This window comes from Rattus norvegicus, chromosome X (genome assembly GCF_036323735.1).
Source record: "Rattus norvegicus strain BN/NHsdMcwi chromosome X, GRCr8, whole genome shotgun sequence".
Taxonomy (NCBI): domain Eukaryota; kingdom Metazoa; phylum Chordata; class Mammalia; order Rodentia; family Muridae; genus Rattus; species Rattus norvegicus.
The window spans coordinates 73,244,017-73,270,586 of record NC_086039.1 but is presented as its reverse complement, the minus strand read 5'-3'; the positions used below and the strand labels follow the sequence as shown (position 1 = coordinate 73,270,586).

Sequence of the window (26,570 nt, the reverse complement as noted above, 5' to 3'; positions counted from 1 at the left end):
ATATATATATATATATATATATATATATACATATATATATGTGCTTTAATATGTATGTGTGTTCGTTTGTTTTGGAAGCTTGCACAGCACCTTCTGGTACTATGAAAGTTAGTCGTCAGGGCTTTCAGGTGAGATATCGATAGGATCCTCCAAGGCCTGTGTCCAAAGTACATAATGTTTTCAGCAATAAGAGCTTTACCTCGGGGAGGCAACCAGGGGCTACAGCAATAGCCTGCATTGTTTTGGTGTCTCTTGGACTTCCCTGACCAACAGTTCAAAAGGAGGTTTCTAGTGCCTGCTACTGAGATTTTTGTTGGAACATCTGTGGCTCATAGGGCAGGGGGAATCATTGTCAGGCCAACTGACATAACTTTATTTAAACTATATTTGTATAAGTATACATGCAGCTTGTATATACTATATGTAATTTGGGGTAAACAGAAGCTATGAGCCCTTATGGCTTTTTCAAACATCCTTAGTGCTCTTTTCCTCTTTCCTCCCTCTCCTTCTATATTGTCTTCCTGTCCCACCCCAGTTAAAGCCCAGCCTTTCCCCATATGCCCTGTACATCACTTGGATCCCGCTGCTCCCCCTCCAGCGCAGCCCATGGTTCCTTTTCACTTCCATGGCTTGTACACTTTACCAGGTGATATACTCACATCTGAAGATTTGGAGCTAGGATCTGTGGAGAAGAGGGAAAAAAAAGTGACCTTTTTGTTTCTAGGTCTAAATTACCCAGTCAGTATAATTTCCCAGTTCCATCCCTTTACCTGGAATTTTCATTTTTTTTTACAATTGAATAATATTGTGTATAGGCACCACATTTTCATTATCCATTCATCAGTTAAAGGACAGTTAGTTTGTTTCTCTTTCCTGGCTGTTAGGACTAGAGTGACAGTGAATGTGACTGAACACGTATCTGTGGAGTAAAATGCTGAGTCCTTTGTGCGCATGCCAAAGAGTCATAGAGCTGGGTCATATGGTAGATTTGTTTTTAGCTTTTTGAGAGTCCTCCACACTGATTTTCATAATGGCTGCACTGTGATAAGATATTCCTAAGGGTGGAATAGTGCCACTTATACCTTGGCAGTAACTAACTGCTGTCTAGTTGGACTTAAAGCCTGCTCGACAGGAGAGAAATCACGGCTGATACCGTAAACCTAGCCAACTTCCCGGGGCTAGTGAAGTTGTGGATCTTCGAGGAGAACCTACTACAATCACTTTACTAACCAGAATAACTCGTAACTGCATTCTAAACACTTATCTCTATGCCCACAGATAGCCCAGCTTTCACCCTTCATCAAAGAAACTTCTCTCTTGCAATGGACAGACACCGTTGTAGAAAACCACATTCAGTCAAAATGCAGTTAACAACTGATCTCTGGGGTGCCCACTTCCAGAAAATACATCAAGAAGAACACAATTCCTGTACCTAAGGCTCAGGAGACATCAGTAATGAAAGGAGCAGAAAGATGGTAAGAGCTTGAGGACCAGGGAATCTGTGTGAGATTACGTCTCCTGTAAATGACAGGGAGGGTTCACTCGTGATACATCAGCAGTACTGCTACCTAAACAAGATCCGAACAAAGGCAGTACCAATAGACATGCTATCATGGAAGGGGCCAATCTCATGGGTCCCCATCCATATACAAAAAACTATAGAGAACTAAGGACTGCCAAGAGAGGGAGACTTAGTCACCCCACAGATGAGCTGTCTAGTTGGTTACCAAATACAAAGTAGTCAGCCCTGAAATCACACACATACAAACAACACTAAATGGACTCAGAAGGTTGTATAAAAAAAGGTCATGAGTTTGAAAAGAAGCAAGGAGGTGGAGATAGGGATTGGAAAGAGAAAAGGGAAGGGGGAAATGATCTAATTCTATTTTAATTTTCAAAAGAAGAGTAACAAGAATGCTTAATCCACTGAGCCATCACTTTACCACCAGATCTGCTTCCTTCAAAACTAACGGCAAACCTTAGATTCTTAAAAAATTCATTCAGGACAATTAGATAGCCCTCTGGAGTGCTAGAGGTCTGACCAATGACATGGAAATAGATCCTTTCACCTCTAAAATGAGCACATCTTGGAGTACAAAGGGAGTTACTTCTCGAGCTGCTTATTCCATGGAAGCTTACCTTGGGGGATAAAATAGTAGTGATTTATTCTGATCCATTAAGTGGGCTGGGATGCTTAATTTCTCCACAGCTGGAGAATAAACAGATGGAAATCACTAAGTATCTTCATCGCTTACTAAGAGAAGAGGCACTTGTCTAGACAATTCATATGCACACGTAGATACACAATTAAAATTGTTTACAATTTTATTTTTATCATTTAATTTTAACACATACAAAGTGCATTCAACTCTCAGGAATTGCTGGAAGAAAGGAGAGCAGTAGTCTATTTTGTTGGTTTGGCTGTGTCTCTCTCTCTGTGTGTGTGTGTGTGTGTGTGTGTGTGTGTGTGTGTGTGTGTGTGTGTGTGTGTGATACACATGCATGTGTGTATGCATGGTCACACGTGTGCACATGTGTGCATCTGGAGGCCCAAAGTTTGCATCAGGTATCTTCCTCAACCATGTTTGACCTTTTATTTTCAGGTCTTACTGAACCTTGAGCTCACTATTTAAGCTATTCTGGGTCATCTGTTAACTCCAGGGATTATCTGTCCCTTATTTGTTCCACCTTCTGTGTACTGGCATTGCAGAAAAGCCACCACGTTCTCACCTGCTGGGATGATACCCAGGCAGGTATAGTTGTACCCACTTGCCTTTTCATGAGTTCTGTGAAATCCAGTCCTTACTCAACCATCTACCCACACCCGGGGATATATTTTGTTTTAGGCAGTTCAACATATTGAGACAACAGCACAGAGAGACTTAAGAAGTTGAGCATCACACAGCAAAAAGGTAGGATGCTGATATTAAATACGTGGGACTACAGAGATAGCTCAGGGGTTAAGAGAGTAGAGAACTGGAGTTTGGTTCCCAGCACTCATTTCAGGTGGCTCATGTCTGCCTATAAATCCAATTTCAGGGCATCTGATGCGCTCTTCTTGCCTCTATGTGCACAAACCCACACTCAGACATACGATATACATGTAATTCACAAACAGTTAAAATAAAAATGAAAGTGCCATTAACCTTTGTCTCTTAATTTAACCTTTGTCTCTTAATTCTTCTTATCTTTCTATTTCTCCGTCTATCTGTCTTATGTTATATCTATGTGAGAGCACATATGTGCCACAGTGAGTATGTTGAGACCAGAGGACAATTTATGGGAGTTAGTTCTCTCTTTCCACCATATGAGGGCATGGAACTCAGGCGTGGCACCTTTACCCAATAAGCCATCTTGGCCATTCTCATCCCACGTCTTGGGTCTTGTAAAGCTGCATCTTGCCTGCTAAAACTCACCCATCTACTTTAATCGATTTCATTTGGCACTGCTTTGCCCTTGCTGCCCTTGCTGTTTTTATGTTAGCCAAATGTCAACTCACTGTAGTTGTGATGAAGCCTTGACAATTTTAATTTTTCAGTTCTCATCTCCAGCTTTTGGGCAGGGCTAGAAAGTCACTAGAGTCATGCTAGTTGATGACTACATTTTGATCCCAAATTTGCCCCGTAATGGTTTGTTCTTGGAAGGGGATGGTGTTCATTTACTACTGTGAATCACTGAGAATTTCAGGATTGGGAACATTCTGCTTTTATTTTTTATATAATTTATTATTTATTTTTAGTTATTCTCTCATGCATTTTCATCCACATTCTGGTTTTAAATAAAAGTAAACAGATTCATTTATACAGAATCATATCCCCTATTAAAAAGTGTTTTTGTTTAAATATACCTATTTCTAAAACCATATAGCTACAGCCACCTACTTTTTGACAAAGGTGTTAAAAATACATATCAGAAAAAATACAGCCTCTTCAACAAACGATACTGAGAAAACATTCGCATGTGAAAGAATGGGGTGAAAGAATGGGGCTAAATACATATCTTTTATCCTGTACAATATCCGATTTAAACTGGATAAAAATCTTAATAAGAGAATGAAACACTGAAATTTCTAGAAGAGAACATAGGCAAAACACTTGAAGATACAGGCACAGGTAAAAACTTCACTAAAAGCAAAGGAAAAGAAACAGCCGAGTAAAGAGACAGCCCACAGAAAGAGAAAATCTAAGAATACGTCTGTCTTTTTTTTTTTTTTTGTAATCAACTTGACACAAGCGAAATGCAATTGAAAATATGCTATCTGATGAGAGTCTACAGTGCAACTTGAAACTACTGATGTGGAAAGGCCCACCCCATAGTGAGTGCTACACCCCAGGGCAGTTGGTTTGTGGGGTTTATCAGAAAGCATAATCAAGCCATGAGGAGCAAACCAGTAAGCAATGTTCCTTCGTAGCCTCTGCTTCAGTTCCTGCCTCTTTGTTCCTGCCTTCAGATTCTGCCTTGACTTCCTTTGTTGATAGACTGTGATATGGAAGTGTAAGGCCCTTTCCTTTATCACAGCAGTAGAAGCTATAGCTAAGACAATGTTAGAAAGGGGATTAGCATCCAGAATATAAAAGGAATTCAAAAATAGATGTCAGAACCCACATTACTTGATAAGCGGGCTATGAATTGAACAGACTTTTAACTAATTAACTAATTAATTAAGTTTACATGATAACTGCAGTTTCCCCTCCCCTCTTCCCAGTTCTCCCCCCCCCCCGCCGCCTTCTCTTCAGGAAAGGGGAGGCCTACCATGAATATCAATCAACTTTGGCATATCAAGTTGCAGCAAGACTAGGCACATCTTCTCCTATTGAAGATAAAGGAGGCAGCCAAGTAGGGGTAAAGGGTCCCAAAGGCAGGCAACAGAGTCAGAGACAGCCCCTGCTCCCCTGCTCCAGCTGTTAGGAGTCTCACATGAAGACCAATGAGGGACAATACATATTAGAAAATTGTATTACCTTTATCCATCAATGAAAACTACACTGAGATTCTATCTACAATCAAAATAGCTGTCACCAAGAAAACAAATAACACATACTGGTGGGTGTGTGGAGAAAGTAGCACCTTTATGTACTGCTGGTGGGCATGTAAACAGATGTAGCCACCAGGGCTATTTATATGGAGATGCATTAGTTACTTTTGACAAGGCAACTTATAGAAGGAAGAGTTTATTTGGACTCACGGGAAAGCATGACAGCAAGCAGCAGGCATCGAGGCTATAACAACAAGCTAGGGGCTTATGCCTTGAACCACAAGCGTGAAACAGAAGGCAAGCACCGGAAATAGTGTGAAGCTATATACTTCCTCCACTTCCCTAAACAATGCCACCAACTGGGTGCCAAGAAGTCAGATACATGAGCCTCATTCAAACCATCACAAAATGCTCCTTAAAATATGGGTAATGGAGCTATACCACTACTGAATGTATGCCCTGAGAATTGTGAGTCAGCATACCATGCAGATACCTGCTAATCCATTTTCATTGCTGTAATATTCATAATAGCCAAGGTATGAAACTAGATGTCCATCAACAGACGCATGGGTAATAAAATAAAATGTAGGATATATACACAATGGAATTTTATCTAGCTTGTAATGAAGAATGAGCAATGCCAGTTTTGGGAAAATGGACGGAACTAGGTATCATTTTATTAAGTGAAATATGTCAGACAGAAAGACAAGTATTACATATTTTCCTTAAACGTAGGCATTATACATAAATACACATGCATGAGCTCATGGGATATTTGTACAGTCAACAAACCAACAATTATATAATTAATCAATGCCTGTGCTTTATTCATATTTATACCAGGATCCCATTCAGTATGCCACATTACATTTAGTTATCACATTTCCTTAGACTCTTTTTGTATGTGACAATTTCTCAGAGCCTTTGTTTTTAATGACCTTTACAATTTCAATATTGCTGTTCAGGTAGTCTGTAGAATGTACTTATCTGGAGATTTTTCCTAGTGCTTTTTTTCATGAGTAGCCTGAGATCACATATTTTTATGAAGAGCAGAGTAGCATTTAATGAAACAGGCTATCAACATAACACTTGATATTGAGTGTGAGCACCTGGCTGGGGTACTGCTGGTCATAGTACCTTGCTGTCCCGAGTAAAACCACTCCTTCCCCATTTTCATAATGTACTTTCTGAAAAGAATACATTTTGATAGTCTACACTTCAAAGAGGGAGAGGGAGAGATTTATGCTACCTTAAGGATAGAATAGCTACATGAACTAGTTAACTTTTTTCTTTTGAGCTTCATTTTTGGCCTCCTTTCCTCCATTATTAAAAAAAGAGGGAGACACATCTCTTGCATTTGATAACCCATCAGATTTCTAAAAACAATCCATTCTGTATTTACTTGACTCACTACTTCCATTTACTCTTCTCATCCTATACATAATCATAAAATTGAAGAGAAATCAAAGACATTTCTTCTCCTAGAAACTGGTGTGTGATGGACCTAGTATCCAGGCTATGCATGTCAGTGAATAAGTAAATGACCCTTTCTTTGCTAACCACTCTAGGGATTTGAGGGAAAATATGTTCTTATTTTGTGAAGAGTTTAATATTTTTCAAAGTTACTTTTAAAAAAAGTCTCTTTACTTCTTCATGAAGTGAATAGGGTAAGTCACAGTACGGAAAAGTAAAGGCCAGAGACAGCGCTTTACCCAGTGTTGTCATATGAGTTGTATAGAGCTGGGTTCTCCTAACCTCCTCTATGAACTTCTACATTTTGTTTAAACTTCAACTGTGTAGGCCTTCAGTTTTAATAGGAAATATTTATGGGTTGAATAGCACATGAGACATAAAATGTGAGAAAGTAAGGCTGAAATGCAAGCTTTAAAATAAAACCTCATTTCTGTGTATGAGGGTAGATAATGATTGATTGGTGATGCCAGAACCCAGAATGTGGGAATAGAAGTGTGAACAGAACAAAAATTAATGTTTTCTAATTGTTCTTGCCTGCTGCAGATATTAAGCAGCTAGCTCTGTGTCTTTTTAAAAAACCACTTATCAAATACTAATGGAAAGGTGTTGAGGTGTCGCTAATCCCAAACAGTGTATAATCCCCAAATAATTTTTATTGTAATATCCTGTCATACATCCACACCCCAGTGCCCCATCCCTGCTGTTCTATTTTAGAAGATTCAGAGACTGCACTGGGAAATTTGGCAAATGGGGTCAACTTTTATTGCTGGGCTGTCTATGTTCGTTCACACACAGGGTAAGAAATTTGTAACTGTCTTGTCACATTTCCTTTATATGTGCTCTAGTGGTCTGGGAAGAGCAAACAATGTAGAGAAAACTTTTCTTCTTTACTACCTGGCCACTCCATCAATCTTAATATCAATTTGGACAAAGTATAAATTGTGGTGTGTACAAAATATTTCAAATCACAGCTCCTGGGGATAAAAGATTGCCATACCCACAGAACAGGAGGCATTTAAGGTGTCTTGTGCTCAGAAGAACTAGCATCTATCTGTGGTGCCACCTACTGGCCAGAATAGGATGGAGAAAGTAGGAAGAGGGGAGGACTGAATTTCCAATTCCTGCTTGGAGGAGGGGAAGAGCGAGGCTTTTCAATGTCAGTGACAAACGGTGGGAAGAAACAGGTGAATATTGACACTATCTCTGCTTGGAGAGTGGAGCTTGTTGACAATTGGGAACACCTAATTTGTATTAAGTCTTAGCTTTAATGTGTTACGGTTCTCTAAGACAGAGAACTTGGGAATTGTGACGATATAATTGAATCTCCTGGAGAGGAAGGGAAATGAGGCAGGTTTTTAATTATCAAAACCTGTCAGCGCTCTTCGTTTGCCAATATGGACCTTTTTGCTGGAGAAAAACTAAGTCCTTCGGAATGTAAATGTTATACCCCCAAATTGTTAGGCTTTGGGAACATGGTTCATGTGGTTTCCCCCCAAATTAGAAAGTTAATGGCACAGCCAGGTGAGCTGTGAGTATAAGTTCAAATGGATCTGGATGGTTTTGTGTTTATGGCAGCTTTGCATAAATAGAGCGGACTAGAATCTTTACAAAATGTCTGATGAGCCCAAGATGAGATTTGAAGGAAAGTTTCCACACTACTCGTAGATGCTATCATATTTTGTGTGGACATATGCTGAGTAGTTAAAAATTCTTCCAACTTGCCTGAATCCAGTTTTCATATCTTCCTCTTGGATGAAATGTCTTCCTATTCCTTCTCTAATCTCATTATTCTGCCTCATATGTGTTGAGTGGATGAAATTAAGTATAGTAGTTTTAATTTTAATAATTTTATTGACTTGGCTTGCCTAGCTGTGGCTTTACAGTTAGCCATGCGGTGGTATATACAAGACTTCCTTCTCTAATTAGATGTATCTTTTATGTCTATAGACACATGAGGGTAAAAACCAAAATGCCGGGATTTTTAGTCTTCTATTTGCTTTGCACCAAGAGGCCTAACAAGTATGTCTACTTTATCTTCTCTAATGGTGAAATAAAACACTTTCATACATTTTCTATTACCTGAAATTTTCTGCTTTTTGGATTATTCAAAGTCTTCTATGTTCACTCCTCAGCTATTCAGTGCCACATCTAAAAAGCACATGGTTTTTTTCGCCTGATTTCATCAGAGGAGCAGTCATTGCTCTTAGGTCTATAGGGGGGGGGAACAAAAATAGCAAGGGTTAAAAACCAATCAGTCCATTTCTGGTATTTAAATTCTAAGTCGGTATCTTCATTTAAAACAAAACAAAACAAAACTGTCTGACTCTCCCTCCTTGCCTACCCTCGCTCCTATACATAATAAGTTCTCTTCCCTTTGTTTCTCCTTTCCTCCTTTGCTAAAATTATGGACCGACTGACAGCTCAAAAATACTCTAATTCTAAGGAACTAAATTCAGTCTTTGATATTCCATTGCCCCCGTGGTTTTAATTAGGTGTAAATTCTCCTATGCTTGCTTTGAAACATGCCTCAGGATCTTAGGGAGATGGCAGGCAGATGGGGTATTAATGCAGGGAGATGTTTCTCTCTTCATGGTGCCCATGCAACATTTATTGTCATTAAAATAGTGTCATTCAAATGAGGTGGCTGATATTGGAAAATGAATGCAAACTTGTTCATTGTTGTGTGGATCTGAGTTTTGGTGAAGAGGCTGTATTAGAGGCAACAGTTCAACCCTGCTTATGCAGTATGTATCTATGTATCTGTAGCTTAATAGGAAACCCCTGACATGAGGACAGAGTTTCTCAGACTATATTAGGGCTGGACGATGAAGATACCTGTCTCTTCTGCTTTCTAAGCTGAGAGGAAAATGTGAAAAAATGTGCAAAGTAGCCAGTGTATTCAGAAGGCAAAAAGTGGATATCTTCTGAGCCCTTTGTAAGATCTTCGGGTAATTCCTTTGAGCCCTGCCAAGTCCTGGAAGCCCTATAATATTTTTTTCTTTCCTAATAAGGTTTTCTTTTGTTGCCCAGGTTAAAGAGAAATTGATTCCTTGGTGGCTGGTGTTCAGCTTTTGTCCTTCTTCATTCAGGCTCTGAATTGAGAAACCCTCTTTTAGTCTATAGGACTGCCCGCTGATATTTAGGCTTAAACATTAAACAATCTTACAGACCTAATTAGTATTTGTGGCTCGTGGCCAAGTCAACTAATTTTGCTTTGTGGGATTTCTGAGAGGAAGAAAAATCATACTTGAAACTTCCTTCAAGATGTCTCCTTGAAAATGGAAGTGTTGCTGACCCAGTGGAAATATTTCATTGTAAACTAGATTGGGAACAACTCTCACAAACACACTTTTCTATACGGCGTTCTTTATTACATCACCCTGGGTTAAGCTGCAAAGAGATGAGGAGGTTAGTGGCCATTTTTTTTTTGAAAAGTAGAATAGATTGAATCAAATGTCTAGAGAGCACTGCTTGATTAATTTAAAACTGAAGGCCTTGCCTCCCCAGTCTCATGCTCCATGGCAGCAATTTCTTCTTGGCTAGAGGCCTAAGCATCTGTGTCCAAATCTCATATTCTTTCCTGGATGGATTCAGCAAGGCAGACCTTGAGTTGCTTAGAGTTTTTTTTTCCCTAATTTAAGTTAAACTTAAAAATGAAAGCCATTAAAGAGCAAAACAAACAAATACAGGAGTAATAAGAGAACATTTTGTCCTGGCACTCAGAGGTCAATTTAATGTGATTAGCAGCATAAAAACTTCACAAAGGCTTTCGCTGGAGGATTAGCAGAAGCAGCATCATTCAGTGTGTTACCGTGCACTGCGATTCTTTCACGTTGGCACTATTTATTGATTGTAGCAGGAGCACAGTATTTGTACCTATTAAGCCTTTTAGTTTCTTTTGAGCTTTCCCTGAGTAAAACACCCTGAATATTGTTTACATGCATGGTTACAAAGGCAAGGACTAAGGGCGAACTGCTCTGCCTGATTTGATTCATTTCAAGGGTAATGCTGTGTGTGTGTGTGTGTGTGTGTGTGTGTGTGTGTGTGTGTGTGTGTTCACACAGAATTGAGTGAGTAGGGCAAGAGTTTTAAGGAAGGGGGACTACTGGAAAGAAAAATATTTCAATGAATTAAAACTGCATACTGAGAAGATTCTGAAATTTAATTAGGAAAAGATGACTGTGTTTTTTCTCTCACCTCCTCCTCGCTCTCCTTTCCTCCATCCTTCCCTTTGTAACAGCACTGAAGTGAAATGAGACGATGAGATTGAAGCCACACACCCACTGTAGGTCTGTTTTGAGAAAGGGTTTTTTTTCTTTCCCACATTTACTTGCAGCAGCAGCAGCAGATCTACTGATGAATACAGTCACCGTGTGGCATCGCGCCAGTCTTCTGCTCATTCCCATCTCTTCTGTGCCACTCTCTGGTTGGGTAAGCAGAGTCCAAGCTCTAAGTGACCGGTGTGTCCACTTTTAATGTATCTTGTGCTTTCCACTGTGCTCATTCAGTGTTCAGCCACTAACCCTCTGCTGTATGTATGGCCTGAGAGAACTGGAGATTTGCTTTCTGAGTTTAGAAATGCTCGCGGGTGACTATGCACAGTGCGTTTACCCTTGTGGGCACACAGGGTCTGTTGGGAACTTTTGGAAAAGGAATAGAGCATGTTTTGAACATAAGGAATAAGAATGTGTTTTAAAACAATTGCATAATTCAAATAATACATTTAAAAGTACAATTGCAGGCTTAAATTCGAGTTTCCTCTTTAAATTTTAATTTTTTCCTCTTTAAATTTGAAACTTTTGTCTTTTGAATGCTGTACCAAAATCCCTTAATAATTCTCAGGTCAGTTGTCAATTGTCAGCTTACCCATTGAGGAATATAGTCACCATGTGGCATCGTGACAGAGCTTTGGCATTTTCTTCATCTTTTCTGGCCCCTGTCTTGTTTTTATTACTAGTATGTGCTTGGTTATAAAAATTAGATTATACTACTTAATAATGGTAGATGGTCAATTGGCTTTAATACATTTAGTGAAAACCTTCCTCCTGTACACATTCAGATACAACTTCCCCACATGTAATCTATACCTCTCCAGTTGATGAAGAGAGACATAAATACCAGAACATGATTGAGGTCACTGCAAATGCACCATAGTTGGGAAAAGAATAAGAATATATGTGACCATGGTGCGCTCCCAAGAGGAACTATGTACCTGCTTAGGATGAGGGGAAGTGGGTATTGGGTAGGAAGGACCTAGAACAGTGCTTCTCAGCCTTCCTAAGATGTGATCCTTTAACACAGTTCCTCATGTGGTGGTCACTCCCGACCATAAAATTATTTCATTGCTACTTCATAACTGTAATTTACTTTTTTGCTACTGTTATGAACCAGAACATCAATATCAGCTACATAGGATATCTGATATGTGATCCCCAAAGGTGTTGAAACTCACAGCTTGAGAACTGCTGACCTAGAGAGAAGAAAATTAAAGCAGGCTGAAAAGCACTTGTGCACTTAGTTATGGGCACAACCAAACAACACTTCCTGCTTCTTATTTCTTATTTCTGAGATATGCACACTGTATACTTCAATGCACAGAAGCTCTATACAGTGACGATCATTTCATTCTTTAATAAAATTTTATTACTTTCATGGGCTTTACTGGCTCTTTCTTTTCAAAACTCAGAACTAGATGTACCATTTCAGGCAGGGGAATGAGACATACTCTTGGAAGATGAATTTACCATTCAACCACATACACGTTAGCAGACATTTTAAAGACCCACATTCTTTATTGCCCTTTGTGATCCTAAAATTCTGTGCGTGCTACACCTCTTGACTTTTGTTTCCCTTTTTCTGTTAAACAGGATCTTCTATTTGCAATTTAGCCTCATGGCCTAAAATTGGCCAAGTGGTCTAGGATAACTTTTAACTTGCATTCTTCCAGCCTCAGTGGGATTGGAAGTGTGCATCACTGTGCCTTAGTTTTAAAATAAACAAAGCTGTGTGTCTAGATAAATTTAGGAAATAATGAAATACACGAGATAAAATAATGCCTTTACTACAGATCTTAAAATAGTCCTTCTGGTACGTTCATTGAGATTCTGGAACAGTGTTACTCAACTCAATTTGCTGAAAACATCTTCAGTAATATTATGTGAATATTTGTTTCAAGGTGTGTAGATTGGAGCAACCATTAACATTTATAGAACTTTGATATTTTAGGACATAATATTTTATTTGTAATTATGGTTTCTGTGCTCATTTGCCCTTTGCCACTTCTGTGCTCAAACAAAAGGAAACTTTTTCTCCTGAGGTCAGTACTTGGCTTCCTTCCATGTCACTGGTTTTCATTTTCAAAGCCCAGCCCAACAAGTTGTTTTCTTTGCTACCTTTCTGCTTTAGCCGAGCAGATTCACAGAGCAGTTCTTGCTCTGCATGGCAGACTAAAACATGACTGAGTATAATAAACTCTATATCATCTTGCTGAGATTTCTAGTTTTTAAGCACTTTTACAACTATCGTCTCATGGGATCCACAAGACCACCCTCAGTAGGTAATCAGTGAGTGATTATCTATCCCATTCTAGCTCAAGGCCATTGCAGCTAACTGAAGGTAGGAACAATAATGTTTATAGTTAAATAGGTTTTTCTTTATTTTACTCACCATCAGCTCCTCAGCCTAGTTCCTTTTCTGCTTTCGTCCTTTTGAAATTCATCATATATAAAAATTGCTTGGGAAATAGGAAAATTTGCTGAGAGAGCAAATTTGGAAGGCTGAAAGGAAATCACACATGGATGTCCCTACCTGAGTGAGTCACTTGGTGGTGGAAAGTTATGCTGAAAAGAAAGATACCAAGACAGCCCTTGATGAAGCCATTACAAAGAAGAATCATTACTAGAGAGCTAGGATTCTTTGCTCTTACTGAAAAGGTCTACTAAGTCATGAAACCCATAACCCCCTCCCTGATTGTCAAAGGACTACTAGAAGGACTGATAAGGGTATCAACTAGTTAGTCCTGCGTATGTCTTTCTAAAATGCTTATTGGACACAGACTACAGAAATCATTTTGGCACAAGACATACATTCTTAATGTGGGAAAGTTTGCTATTTTGGACATCTGGCAATGTCTAGAGGCATCTTTACTAAGAACTTGGTTGCTACTGACATCTAATGGGCAGAGATTAAAGATGCTTCTAAACCTACAAACCATCCCTACCTTACACATATGGCAAAAACTAACCCAAGCCAAGACTGAGAAATTCTGGCCTGAGTCACTCTTTACAAAATGAAGGGTTTGTTCCCTACTTTCTCTCCCAGTACCTGCACTGTGTGTGTTCATGTGTGGATATTTTCCTTAAATATCCACGTTTTAAAGCTTATCCATCTAAGAATAGGCCTCAGATAATTTGAAGAACAGTACTGTGCTCTAAAGAAATGATTGTGTGTGAAAGTGGACTTGATAATTACTTTGAATATTAGGTTCATGTGGGATTTCAGGAATAGCGAATATATAGGAGGACCCAGGATTACCTGCTGATGCTCATGTGGATGTTTTCTCTACTATGGTTTTCATCACTGTGATAAAATACCGACCAAAAGCAACTTGGGAGGAAAACTATTTCCTCTTACATTCGCATGCCCAGTGCATCATTGAGGGAAGTCAGTGCTGGAACTCAAGTAGGAACTGAAGCAGAGACCATGATAGAATGTTGCTCACCGGCTTCCTTCCTGTGACTTGCTCAGATTGCTTTCTTTTTCTAAAATAATTTTATTTTTCTTGAATATTTTATATATTTATATTTCAAATGTTATCCCCTTTTCCCCTTTGCCCATAACTCCTTGCCCTCCCCTGCTTCTATGAGGATGCTGCCACTCCCACCCACCCACTCCCACCTCAATGCCCTGACATTCCCCCACACTGGGGCATCTAGCCTTCACAGGACCAAGGGCTTTTCCTCACATTGATGCTGGACAATGCCATCCTCTGCTACAAATGTAGCTGGAGTCATGTGTCACTCCATGTGTACTCATTATCTCTGGGAGCTCTGGTGGGGTCTGTTTGGTTGATGATGTTGTTCTTCCTGTGGCGTAGCAAACCCATTCAGCTCCTACAGTCTTTTCTCTAACTCCTCCATTGTGGTCCCCTTGTTCAGTCCAATGGTTGGCTGCAAGCATCCTCATCTGTATCAGTAGGACTCTGGCAAAGTCTCACAGGAGACACCCATATCTGGCTCCTGTCGGCAAGCACTTCTTGGCATCAGCAGTAGTGACTGGGTTTGGTGGCTGCATGTGGGACGGATCCCCAGGTGTGGCAGTCTCTGGATGTGCTTTTCTTTAGTCCCTATATCTCCTCCTGTGAGTATTTTGTTCTCCCTTCTAAGAAGGAATAAAGCACCCACATTTTGGTCTTCCTTCATGAGTTTCATATGATCTGTGAATTTTCCCTTAGGTATTTCAAGCTTTTGGGCTAATATCCATTTATCAGTGAGTGCATACCATGTGTGTTCTTTTGTTACTGGGTTGCCTCACTCAGGATATTTTCTAGTTCCTAGTGTTTTTTTATACTAAGCCCCCCTTCCTCCTTTTTAGAATGGCAATTCATATTCTCTGCCATTGTATGTTGAAACTGTGTAATTTTCTTTTTGATTCTACCAGGACTACAGTTAAGAGATTGCCTTGAGTCTCAGCAGAGACCTTGGACTGTTATGAGACTGAAAGACTATGTGGGTACTATTTTGAAGTTGGATTAATTCATCTTGCATTATGATGATGGCTACAAGCCTATGGTGGCTAGGGACTAGAATGTAGTAGTTTGGATGAGAATGGCTCCCATGGGCTCATATTTTCAAATGCTTGATCCCCAGTTGGTGGAAGTGTTTGGTATGGATTAGGAAGTGTGGCCTTATTGGAGGAGGTAGGTCACTGAAGATAGGCTTTGAGGTTTCAAAAACTCATGCCATTCTAGTCCTTCTCTCTGTCTCCAAATTTCAGATAAAATGTAGTCTCCAAGCTACTGCCCCAGCACCACGCCTCCCTGCCTGCCTTGCTCCCTGCCATGATGGTCATGGATTCAACCTCTGAAACTGTAGTCAAGCCCTCAATTAAATTATTTCTTTTATAAGTGGCTTCGGTTACAGTATCTCTTCACAGCAATAATGAAGTAACTAAGACACCCCTTGCATACATGCAAACATGAACATATCCATATGTCTATGCAAATAAAAATATTAAATAATCATATCAAATAATCTATAAAGGAAAATAATTCCAAATTAACAGAGGTAGTACAAGTATGTCATCTACAAATGTTATGATCAATATTCAGCAGTTACCTAATATTGAATCACTATTCTGTATATTCTTGAAATGATAGTGCCTTTTTACTGTATATGCTTTCTATAATTTTCCTGAAATTAATTTTTAGGTGTTTTCACATGTTGAATATCATAGTCTTGATTTTAAATGATAAATAACTAAATATCTTACCTTGTCCTACTTTTATATTGTTCTTCACTTTGCTATTACTAGCCTCTTCCCTCCTAGTCTCATGCCACCATCCAGATAAACTCCAGATGACTTTGTCAGATGTAACATGTATCTTGGTGTGGATGTCTCTGAGTTTATACTACTCGGCATTGGTTGAGCTGCATGTGTACATTACTATTTCTATTAAGTTTAAAAATACATGTGGTCATTATTTCTTCAAATATTTATTTTTTCTTCCTTTCATCCAGGAATTCCATTATGCATATGTTAGTGTATGTGATAATTTCCACAGGTCTCTGAGGTATTTTTTTCTTCATGTTTTTACGCTCCTCTGACTGGCTAAACTCAGTTGGCTTGTCTGGAAAGTTACTGACTCATTCCTCTACTTGTTCAATTGTTAAATTTTGCCTTTTACCAAATCTTTCATTTTATGCCCTTTGACCCCAGATCTATCCAGATCATTTTTATAATTTCTACATCTTTGTTTATAGTCTTTCCTTGTTGAGACATTGTTTTTGTACATCCTCTAGCTCTTTAGGTATGATTTCCTTTAGTTTCGCCATATAATTATAATCAGTTTGTAGTGTTTTTTCAGTAAGTTCAACATTTGAGCTTCTACAAGAGTAGTTTCTGTTAGTTGTTTTTATTCTGTGTATAGAACATACTCCCTTTGGATTTCTTCATGTATCTGTTTTTGTTGTTGTTGTTTGTTTGTTTGAAAAGTGGAGAGCTTAAAATACTATGAAGATTTTAAATAATAATACAGGAATACAGGATACTATCTAGAAATTACATCGATTTTCTCCCTCCATGGGTTATTGATTGGTATTGTCTAGTACCTTTCAATAATTAATTAAAGTCTATTTTTGTGTCACATGTGGCCAATGAAGTCTGCTTGGTTACCTTAGCAGCAAGTAATGAATGGATAGAAATTCCCTTAAACACCTGCAGTCAATAATTCTTCTAGTCTTTAGAGGGGAGCTTTGTACACTTTTAAGGGCATACTTTAAATCCTAAACTTTGTGTGTTATCACATTGTACTTGTGTAGAGCCTTAGGATAAAAAAAATGTATAGTGGCTAGAGATACAGTTCCATTGATGGAGTACTTGACTAGCAAAAATAACACACTGGATTCAATGCCCAGCACTGCCTACACTGGCCATGATGACACAATGACCTGTAATTTCAGCACCCAGAAGGTAGGGTCTGAAGATTTAGAAATTCAAGGTCATTCTTGGCTACAAATTCAAAGCTGACTCTTCTTGCTGAAACAGTCATTGTTTTCCATAACTTCTTTGTGAATTTCCCTTTCTTTGGTTAATTTCCAGAGTTCAAAAACATCACTTTTGACATCATTATTCTGTCCCTCTGAAGTCATTATGAACTCCCGGATATTTAATTTGGTTTCTTGATATTAGTGTGCTAGACAGTTGGATGTATTGGAATTTTTGCTGAAAATTTTTAAAATATGTTTTTATTTATGTCCACATTTATGTGCCAGACTGTCTATATTTGTACAACATGCATCAAGTGCCGACAAAGACCAGAAAAGGGCATCATATCTCCTGGAGCAGGAGTTACAGTCATGTGTGAGCTTCCCAGTATAAATGCTGGGACTTGAACCTGGGTCTTGTGCAAAGGCAGCATGTGTTCATAATCACTGAGTCTCTGTCCAGCCCCCATTTTAAACTTTTTACTTGGAAATAATTTCAAATTAATGCAAAATTAAAAACTATACCAAATATTTTTAAATAACTTCACTCAGATTTATCTATTCTCAATATTTTTCCTCATTTGATTCATAATTATTTTTCCAAACCATTAGAACATAAATTATATATCCTTACATACCATATGGAGATATAGGTTATATATAATTAAGTTTTATATATATTTATATATAATGATGATGTTTTATATATGTACATACTTATTATACTTATATAACCTTAAATACTTTAGTATTAAATATATATACATATATATATCCTTCTGCAAAAAGAGAAACATAAATATCAAGCAAACTCTAAGCCCTTTGATTTACAGTGGTGTCCTGCCTGAAGTGTATTCTAGAGCAATGATAGCACAAAATTTGTGTGAGTAAGAAATCAATATCTGATTTGACTTAAGACCCACTCCATGAAATAGAACCCATGGCAAACACTGCTTGGGTAATCAAGAGCCAGAGACTACATAGCCCAAAGACCTATTGGTAATACCAAATACTACTATTCTAAAAAAAAATATGCAATAGCAAATGACTCCTAATGACATCCTGCTATACTCACAGGTCAGTGCCTTGCTCAGCCATCGTCAGAGAAGCTTCCTATTATAGCAGATGGAGACAAATGCAGACCCACAGCCAGACACCAGGCAGACAATAAGAGACATTAGAGCACTCAGCCCCAAACAGAATGTCTGTATCAAACCCCTCACCTCAGGACTGAGAAAAGGAAGCCCACAAAAGAGGAGCGTCTCAGCTAGGATTTCCATTGCTGTGAAAAGACCTTGACCAAGAGAACTCTAAAAGGGAAAACATTTAGTAGGGGCTAGCTTACAGTTTCAGAGGCTCAGTCCATTGGCGGTGGGAAGTGTGGCAGCCTCCAGGCAGGCACAGTGCTGGAGAAGGAGCTGAGAGTCCCACATCTTGATCCACAGGCAGGGGAAGGGGACTATGTGACTCTGGCCAGATTTGAGCATATATGACCTCAAAGCCCCGCCTTCACAGTGGCATACTGCCTCTAACAAGGCCACACCCTCTCCATACTTCATAATAGTGCCACTCCCTATGGCCAAGCATTCAAACACATAAATCTATGGGGGCAATACCTCTTCAAACTACCATAAGGCGGTACAAAGAGTATAAGAGTCGGGGCGGGGGGATGAAGGATGCCAAGAAGACAAGTTTATCTAAATCAATGTGATCAAAGCTCATTTGAACTCACAGAGATTAAAGTGGCATGCACAGGGTCGGCACAGGTCTGCAACAGATCCTCTGCATAGGACACTTTCTTGATATATATAAAATAGACCCTTGATTACATCCCAAGCATGAAAAGAACAGATCAGCTCAAATGGTGGCCTAGGAAATGGACTCCATCCCTCCTTCATTTCAAACTTGTCAAAAACAAAATATTCAGGGGAAACTATGTAGCCCTCTGAAATCAGTTATATTCTCATACTCACACTGGCATTCTTGTGATTGTCTCTTTTAATGAATGTCTCAAGCCTGTCTCCTTTTTCTTTTGGGTAGTATCCCTTTGGTACCTAACATGCGACAGATGTGAATTGTTTGGGTTTAATCTGTCAAAGTACATCTAAGTGAGAAGCATCACAGGGTAGCTGGGGACCACAAACAGCACTCCTTGCAGGAAAGAACCTGATAATTAAATTTTATATGAAGATTCACCAGAAACATCTTTTTTTTCCAAGCCAAAAGTTGTAAGAATTTCCCAGAGAGACCTCAACTATGAGCTTTTCTATGAAAATCAATTAGTGTTTAATTATGAACTAGCTTTCCTTTAAAAAAAATTGTCACAATGATAAAGTCTATACCTTAACATAAAGAGAAAGATTTTTGCCTTCAATTCTTTACCTTTCAATTCTCTTTTTGAATACTCAACAAATACTTACTTTGTGTGTGCATGTGATTAAAACTAGAAGCTCATATATACTAGGCAAGTTTTTTGTCACTGAAATGCATTCTCACATAAAATATATTTGAAATGGTTGTTTTCTAGTGGATAGTACAGTAGACCCATTTCCTATGCTGAATGAACAACCTAGTCCTCAAATGTTGTTTCTACCTTTAATCACACACACACACACACACACACACACACACACACACACACACACACACACACACACACACACACACATTATTGTGTCCTAAACCATTAACTTTCTTGGTCCAGGAACCTATTATCTACTTATCCATATTACCATAACCTGCTAGTTACTTAATCTATTTCAACTGGTAAACGTTACTTAATGTTAGTCTACTTTGTGTTAAATTGTCTTTTAAAATTACTTTTTCTTTACATAATTTTGGTTGAACAGTACAAATTTGTTAACGAAATTCTTTACTTTTAACTTAAATATTTCTTGGCATTGTGTTTACTATACTTCAGAAATCTAAGGAATTATATGCTTTAGTTGAAATCAAAACATTTCAACTAAATTCAAGAACATTTCTAAATGCTGTTTCCTCTTCTGGATAATTTGCTCTTTATTTTGATCATTTCTTTTCGAGTTTCTGCCTATTAACTCTACACCCATTCAATTCTCTCCAACTGATGCATATTCAAATCTTCCCCATTCTTATCCTACTTAACAAAGTGTATATCTTGAGGAGACAAAGTTGTGTTTATTTATGCTGCTAAAGAAAACCTTGACACTGTACACACTAAACCTTGAAAATTTGAATATCACATAACTAACTTATAAAGAAAAGATGCATCCAGGAAGCTTTTCTTGGTAATTGTCCCTTTTTTGTCAACTTACACAAACTCGAGTTATCTGGGAAGAGGAACCTCAGTTAAGAAAATACTTCTATTAGATTGCATATAGGTAAGTCTTTAGGGCATTTTCTTGATCAATGGTCAGTATTATAGGTAAGTCTTTAGGGCATTTTCTTGATCAATGGTCAGTATAGGAGGGCCCAGCACTCTAAAGGTGAGTGGTTCCTGTGCACATGGTCCTAAGAAAGGAGACTGAGTCAGCCACAGAAAGCAAGCCAGGAAGCAGCATTGCTTCTATTTCAGTTCCTGCCTGCAGGTTCCTGACTTGGATGCCTGTCCTGACTTCCCTCGGGGATTGACTGTAACCTGTCTGATGGCATAAACCTTTTTTTTCCCCAAGTTGCTTTTGGTCAGAGTTTGATCGCAGCAAAAGAAAGCAAACTGTGATAGAAATTGGTCCAGGTCACCAGGTATTGCTGTGATAGGCATAGCCATGTTGTTTTGGAGAGGATTGTAGCAAGAGTTTGGAATTGGGGCAGGAAAAACCTGTGATTATTCAAACCCTAATGGGCTATTCTATGGGGGATTGGGAGATACAAGTGTTGAGATCCATGCAGATGATGGGGGTCTGGCTTGCAAAGTTTCAGAGGGAGGCAAAGACTCTATCAGGGTCATGTGATATATTTGAAATAAGAATCTGGTGTCACTGGAGCTGAAAGAATCAGCTGTGATTAACAAGAGACTAGCATCATTGAAGTGAAACTTTTGCATTGCTGAGACAATTGCTGGTTCACTGGGGCTTAGAAATCAGCTGCTATTAAGAACAGACTTGCATCATTGAGGTGAAATCTTCTGGGAGTATTTCCTTGGGGCTCAGCACATAGAAGCTGTAGTCCAGAGTAGACAAATGCTACAAATAATGGTGGCAGAAAAACTTGATAATGTGTAGAGTCTCCCATGGGGTATTAGTTTTGAAGGCATTAGAGGGATCAGGAAGAGCATCTGAACTTCAGCACTGTTTGAGAGGCTAGAAAGTCTGTTGGTGAAGGTGCCACCACCAAGTTGCTGTAGAGACCCCAGTGTATTGGAGATGACATGATTGTAGAAAAACCATCAAGGATAGCAGTAGCTGTGGAGTGAAAGTGGTCCAAGCCAACAGGGAAAGCCAGAGAAGTGGAGCTGCCCAGGGCCTTTGGAGTTCAGAGGATTTTGAGTGGGTACCAGATGCAAAGCACTGAACTTTTTACACTGGTGAAGTTTGGTTTGCTTTGATTTGGTTGTGACTGTGCCCTGATTTTTTCCTCTTGTAGTAAGACATTATATAATTTCCTTTTCATTTTTACAAGATCCCACAGTTAATTTTTGACTTTAAGGAAACGTGGGTATTTTAAAGAGACTGAACGTTTTGGCATGTTTGAATTTTTAAACTGGTACTTTTAAAGTCATTTGTGTTATATATGATGTTATTGGGTTTATGGGCACGATGATATTGTCGTGTTAACATTAATGTGAGATATTGGGGATCAGCTAAAACAGGAAGACTTACTGCAAGTGGTTGTGTTTTGGTTATGCAAACGTCCGTATTCCTTTTACCTTTCAGGCAGTTCAAATTTAGGAATGTGTTCATATGGAAATTGTCATGCTGTCCATAGCTCTTTTAAAAAACCTTAATTACATGGGTCACGGTTTTGAGATTGTTGTTCTACACCATTTGGCATACTGTATTTGCTGAATGCTCTAAAGAAATGGATGAATGCCTATATTTATCAGAACTGTGAAATCGAAGTTTACTATAAGTACTTTTTATGCTGAATCATCACCACCAAGGTGGGTTGGAGACCCCCACCATATTCAGCCAAACATGATGAAAGTGCCACCTATTATAAAGAAACATTTAAAGCAAAGATGCTCCGGATTCTTCCTAATTTCAATAAGTATGTTAGGTTGGGTTACTGTAAAACTTTATCATAGTCTGGGTACTTATAAACAATAAAATACCACATTTACAGTTTTGGATGCTGGAAATACTAAGATCAAAGCCCCAACAGGTTGAATGTTTGATGGGGGCTTCCTTTCTGGTTCACAGACAACCTGGAAGTGTACCTTATTTGTAAGAAAAGTCCTTGTGGATGTAATTAAGCAATATCAAAACGAACAGATTATTATGCTATTATGGATTTTTTGTGCCTTAAATATATATATGTGTGTGTGTGTGTGTGTGTGTGTGTGTGTGTGTGTGTGTGTGTTATAAGAAGGGAAGAATCTCCTTAGGTCTACAGAGAATGCAACCCTACCGCTACTTTGAGTTTAGACTTCTGACTTTTTGAACTGTGAAGAGTAAATTGCTATCATGTTTGTAGGAATTTGTTACAAAACCATAAAAATGAATACAATTAATGTTTCAAATCCATGATAATTTGAGGTCAACGTATATCTAGTAAAAAAAATCAAACAAAACTAACAAACAAAAGCTATGGTGTTTTTGTCAGCTGGTTTGAATTTGATTTGTTTATCATGGAAGAAAATCGTCTTACAGTTTGATAAAGATACTGCTTTTATTATAATTTTTTTCATTTTTTGTGGGAAGAGACACACATAACAGGTGAGTAAAAGTCAGAAGATAACCCACATCTCTCAGCTCTCTCCTTCAATCATGGATCTTGAGGAGTAAACCCAGGTCTTTCAGGTTTGATACTGACTAACTACGTACGTACTTTCTACTTACTATTAAGCTATCCCACCAGCCTGATACTATCAGTTTTAAACAAATAACAGCACTTTTTACCACAAGAAAAAGGTAGAAACATGAAAATAATTGTAATCCTGAAATGATGCTTAATAAGCTATAATGTTTTGACTATGGATGAAAAAAAATTAGTAAGTAAGTAGTCTAGGCCAGACATGAGCTATCCATTGGTGATTATAAGACAAATAATTCTTCCTTAGAATGCATTCAGTTGATACGAGGAGGGGTTAGTCACATTGTAACTTAATTGTCTGACTATTTTTGTTGATTAAAGAATCACTTGATGAGATAAGTGAACTTTATGTCTCACCAAGTGTCTGACATGCAGTGTGTACTCAAATTTTTAATTCATATTAATACTATTCTATTATATACTGTTACTGTAAATAAGGTGTAGCCTTGAATAGATTTGAATTTTTGAAAGAAGTGTGTGTGTGTGTGTGTGTGTGTGTGTGTGTGTGTGTGTGTACCTGTGGAGGCCAGAAAATGATGATACAGGGTATGCATATTTAAAATTGTATTTCCCAAAAGGCACTTGTAATTGAGGGAGTGAGACAAGGCCTGTGGACTGTAATTTTAAAGTAATGAATATTTGCTCTTATAAATCAGCATTTACATATTAAAATGAATATTGTCTTCTAAATTGGTCACTTTATGAAACATATACATTAGTCTCACAAAATTGACATTAATTAAAATTGGTTTGGAATTCTCTGGTAATATTTTCTTCAGATACTACAGTATGTTGCTCAGAACTTTATGGGTAGAAGCTATGTCACTTGGAGCCTGCTTGCTTTTTTCTAGATTAACCTCTTTAGAGTAGACCACATGTGTGCAAAACCTCAGATTTGTTTTCTAAAGAAAAGTTTATTTCATTACTTTATGAACATATTTTATCAGTATTGAAATAGGACATCTAGACTTTTCTAGTATCATTTACCTCACCACACACGGGTTCCTTGCTTCCAATTTCTGATGAGAGGAGTCTGTCCTTCAACAGAGGAATGGATGCAGAAAATGTGGTACATCTACACAATGAAGTACTACTCAGCTATTAAAAACAGTGACTTCATGAAATTCATAGGCAAATGGATGGAACTAGAAAATATTCAGAGTGAGGTAACCCAATCACAGAAAATCACACCCAAGAGACAATCTACAGACCACATGAAGCTCAAGAAAAAGGAAGGCCAAAGTGCAGGTGCTTCAGGCTTTCTTAAAAGGGGGAACAAAAATATTCACAGAAGGAAATATGGAGACAAAGTTTGGAGCAGAGGCTGAAGGAAAGGCCATCCAGAGACTGACCCACCTGGGGATCCATCCCACATGCAGCCACCAAACCAAGACACTATTGTTGATGCCAAGAAGTGCATACTGACAAGAGCCTGATATAGCTGTCTCCTGAGAGGCTATGCCAGAGCATGACAAATACAGAGGCAAATGCTCACAGTCAACCATTGAACTGAGAATGGGGTTCCCATTGGAGGATAGAGGAAGGATTGAAGGAGCTGAAGGGACTTGCAACCCCTTAAGAACAACAATACCCACCAACCAGACTCCCAGGGACTAAACCACCATCCAAAGAGTACACATGGACAGACCCATGCTTCCAGCTGCATATGTTGCAGAGGATGGCCTTGTTGGGCACCAATGGGAGGAGAAACCCTTGGTCCTGCCAATGCTAGACGCCCCCACCCACCCAGTGTAAGGGAATGTCAGGGCAGGGAGTCGGGAAGGGGTGGGTGATTGGGTGGGTAGGGCAACACCCTCATAGAAGCAGGGGGAGGGGAGATGGGATAGGGGATTTATGGATGGGAAACCAAGAAAGGGGATAATATTTGAAATGTACATTTTAAAATATCCAAAAAAAAAAAGGAAAAAAAAGAAACCCTGAGAAAGAAAGTTAAACAACTGAAAAAATTGCTATGGATAATATCTTCTGTGTGTCTCCTAATCACTTCATTTTTAAATTAAAGTACTTGCTGGCATCCCAACATTGTATATCAGGTATGTGTATGGGTCATGTATTTTGCGTGTTTAGGCAAAAGTCTCTGGATCAGAAGAACTGTTTCCGAGGAGCCGTATTTGCAAGTCCTCATCTGCATACATATCATGGTAACATCCTCTTTACCACTTTTCCAGTCTCTGCCTCCTGCCTAATTCTATAAATTAGTTTGACTTCAATTTTTTGTTTTGACAACACTGCACTAATAAATACAAATTTCTGTTTTATTTAGTCTTTGTTGCATAAGAAACCACCGCCAAATATATTCATTGAAAATAACAAAATGAAAGAATATTTAAAGAACCAATAAATTTCTGAAGCCACAACTAATCCTATAGTAACCAGTTATATTGGTAGACAGTCCTCTATAGCTAAATGAGACAAAATATGGACATTTCCAATATAGTACATGGAAAATAGAACAAATATATGATAAATATTTATTGCCCACTTATGTAGCTTAAATTGCAGCTAATTTCTAATTCTATCCCATTCTGCAACAAAAGTGAATTGTTAGTTTTTCATCTACATCATGAAGCTTCATTTATGTTAAAGCTGTTCTAGTCATTACAATATTTCTCTTCCAAGGTCAACATAATCAGATCCTTTGTCATCCTCATATGTCAGGATGTATAGATAATGTATTTTTAAGGGAGAAATGAGTCATACCAAAAGCTTGGTATAGTCCACAGATATCCATATGGCACAATAATCTTGAAAAGATTTTGTGATAACGGTAAAATGTATCTATCTGTGCCTTAAAATATAAGTCGAATTCAGATGGACTGAAAAGGGACTTGAATGCATCAGTTATATGAGCTAAAAGGGCTTTGAAAGGGTGCAATGATGAATGTATTTATTATTGGCTCTATCTGCCTTAACTAGTTCCTATAGCAGCTATAGGGGCTGAGGATGGCTACAAGGAGAATCAGTTTCTGCCGAAGTAGATCCTCTTGCTTTTGGGGAAAAAGGATACTAATTACTGTGGACGCTAATTGTTTCTATTTGAAAATTCTTAAAGTGTTTTATCTGAAACATGTTAAGTGAGCATTAGGTGGGTAAGTAAATCACCGCCAGTAAAGAATTTTTTACTACTAGTGTGGGAAGACTTCGTTGCATAGGGAAATGAGCTTGGTACCTCCTCTTCTATTATGCTTTCCTTGGGAGCTGATAATTGAAAATGTTTTAAGAGAAAAGGTTATAATTAGTGTTCTGGAGTTGTGACTTGTAGCTTTATTCCCTTTGAGATTTTATGTTTACTTTTTAAGTGACTCACTTGGAGGAATACCAGTTGCCAAAAACTCACCATGTATATTATCCACTTGTATTCTTGAGTTATAACACAAATGGGCTGGTTGTATTGCATATATCTTTAATCCAAGTACTTAGAAGACAGGCAGGCAGATCTCTACAAATAT

At 38.4% G+C, this 26,570-nt stretch overlaps 1 protein-coding gene across 3 annotated transcripts in view; it reads left to right on the top strand.

Moving 5' to 3' along the window:
• The window catches only part of Nexmif (neurite extension and migration factor), a 131,158-nt gene that overhangs the window by 14,357 nt on the left and 90,231 nt on the right, over positions 1 to 26,570 (top strand). The window contains exon 2 of one of the 3 annotated variants that reach the window (XM_039099591.2): positions 10,785 to 10,879. The exons of the other annotated variants lie outside the window; for them this stretch is intronic. The gene's annotated coding sequence lies outside the window, so the exon portion shown is untranslated. The remainder of the gene's footprint in view (positions 1 to 10,784; positions 10,880 to 26,570) is intronic. 3 annotated transcript variants of the gene reach the window in all.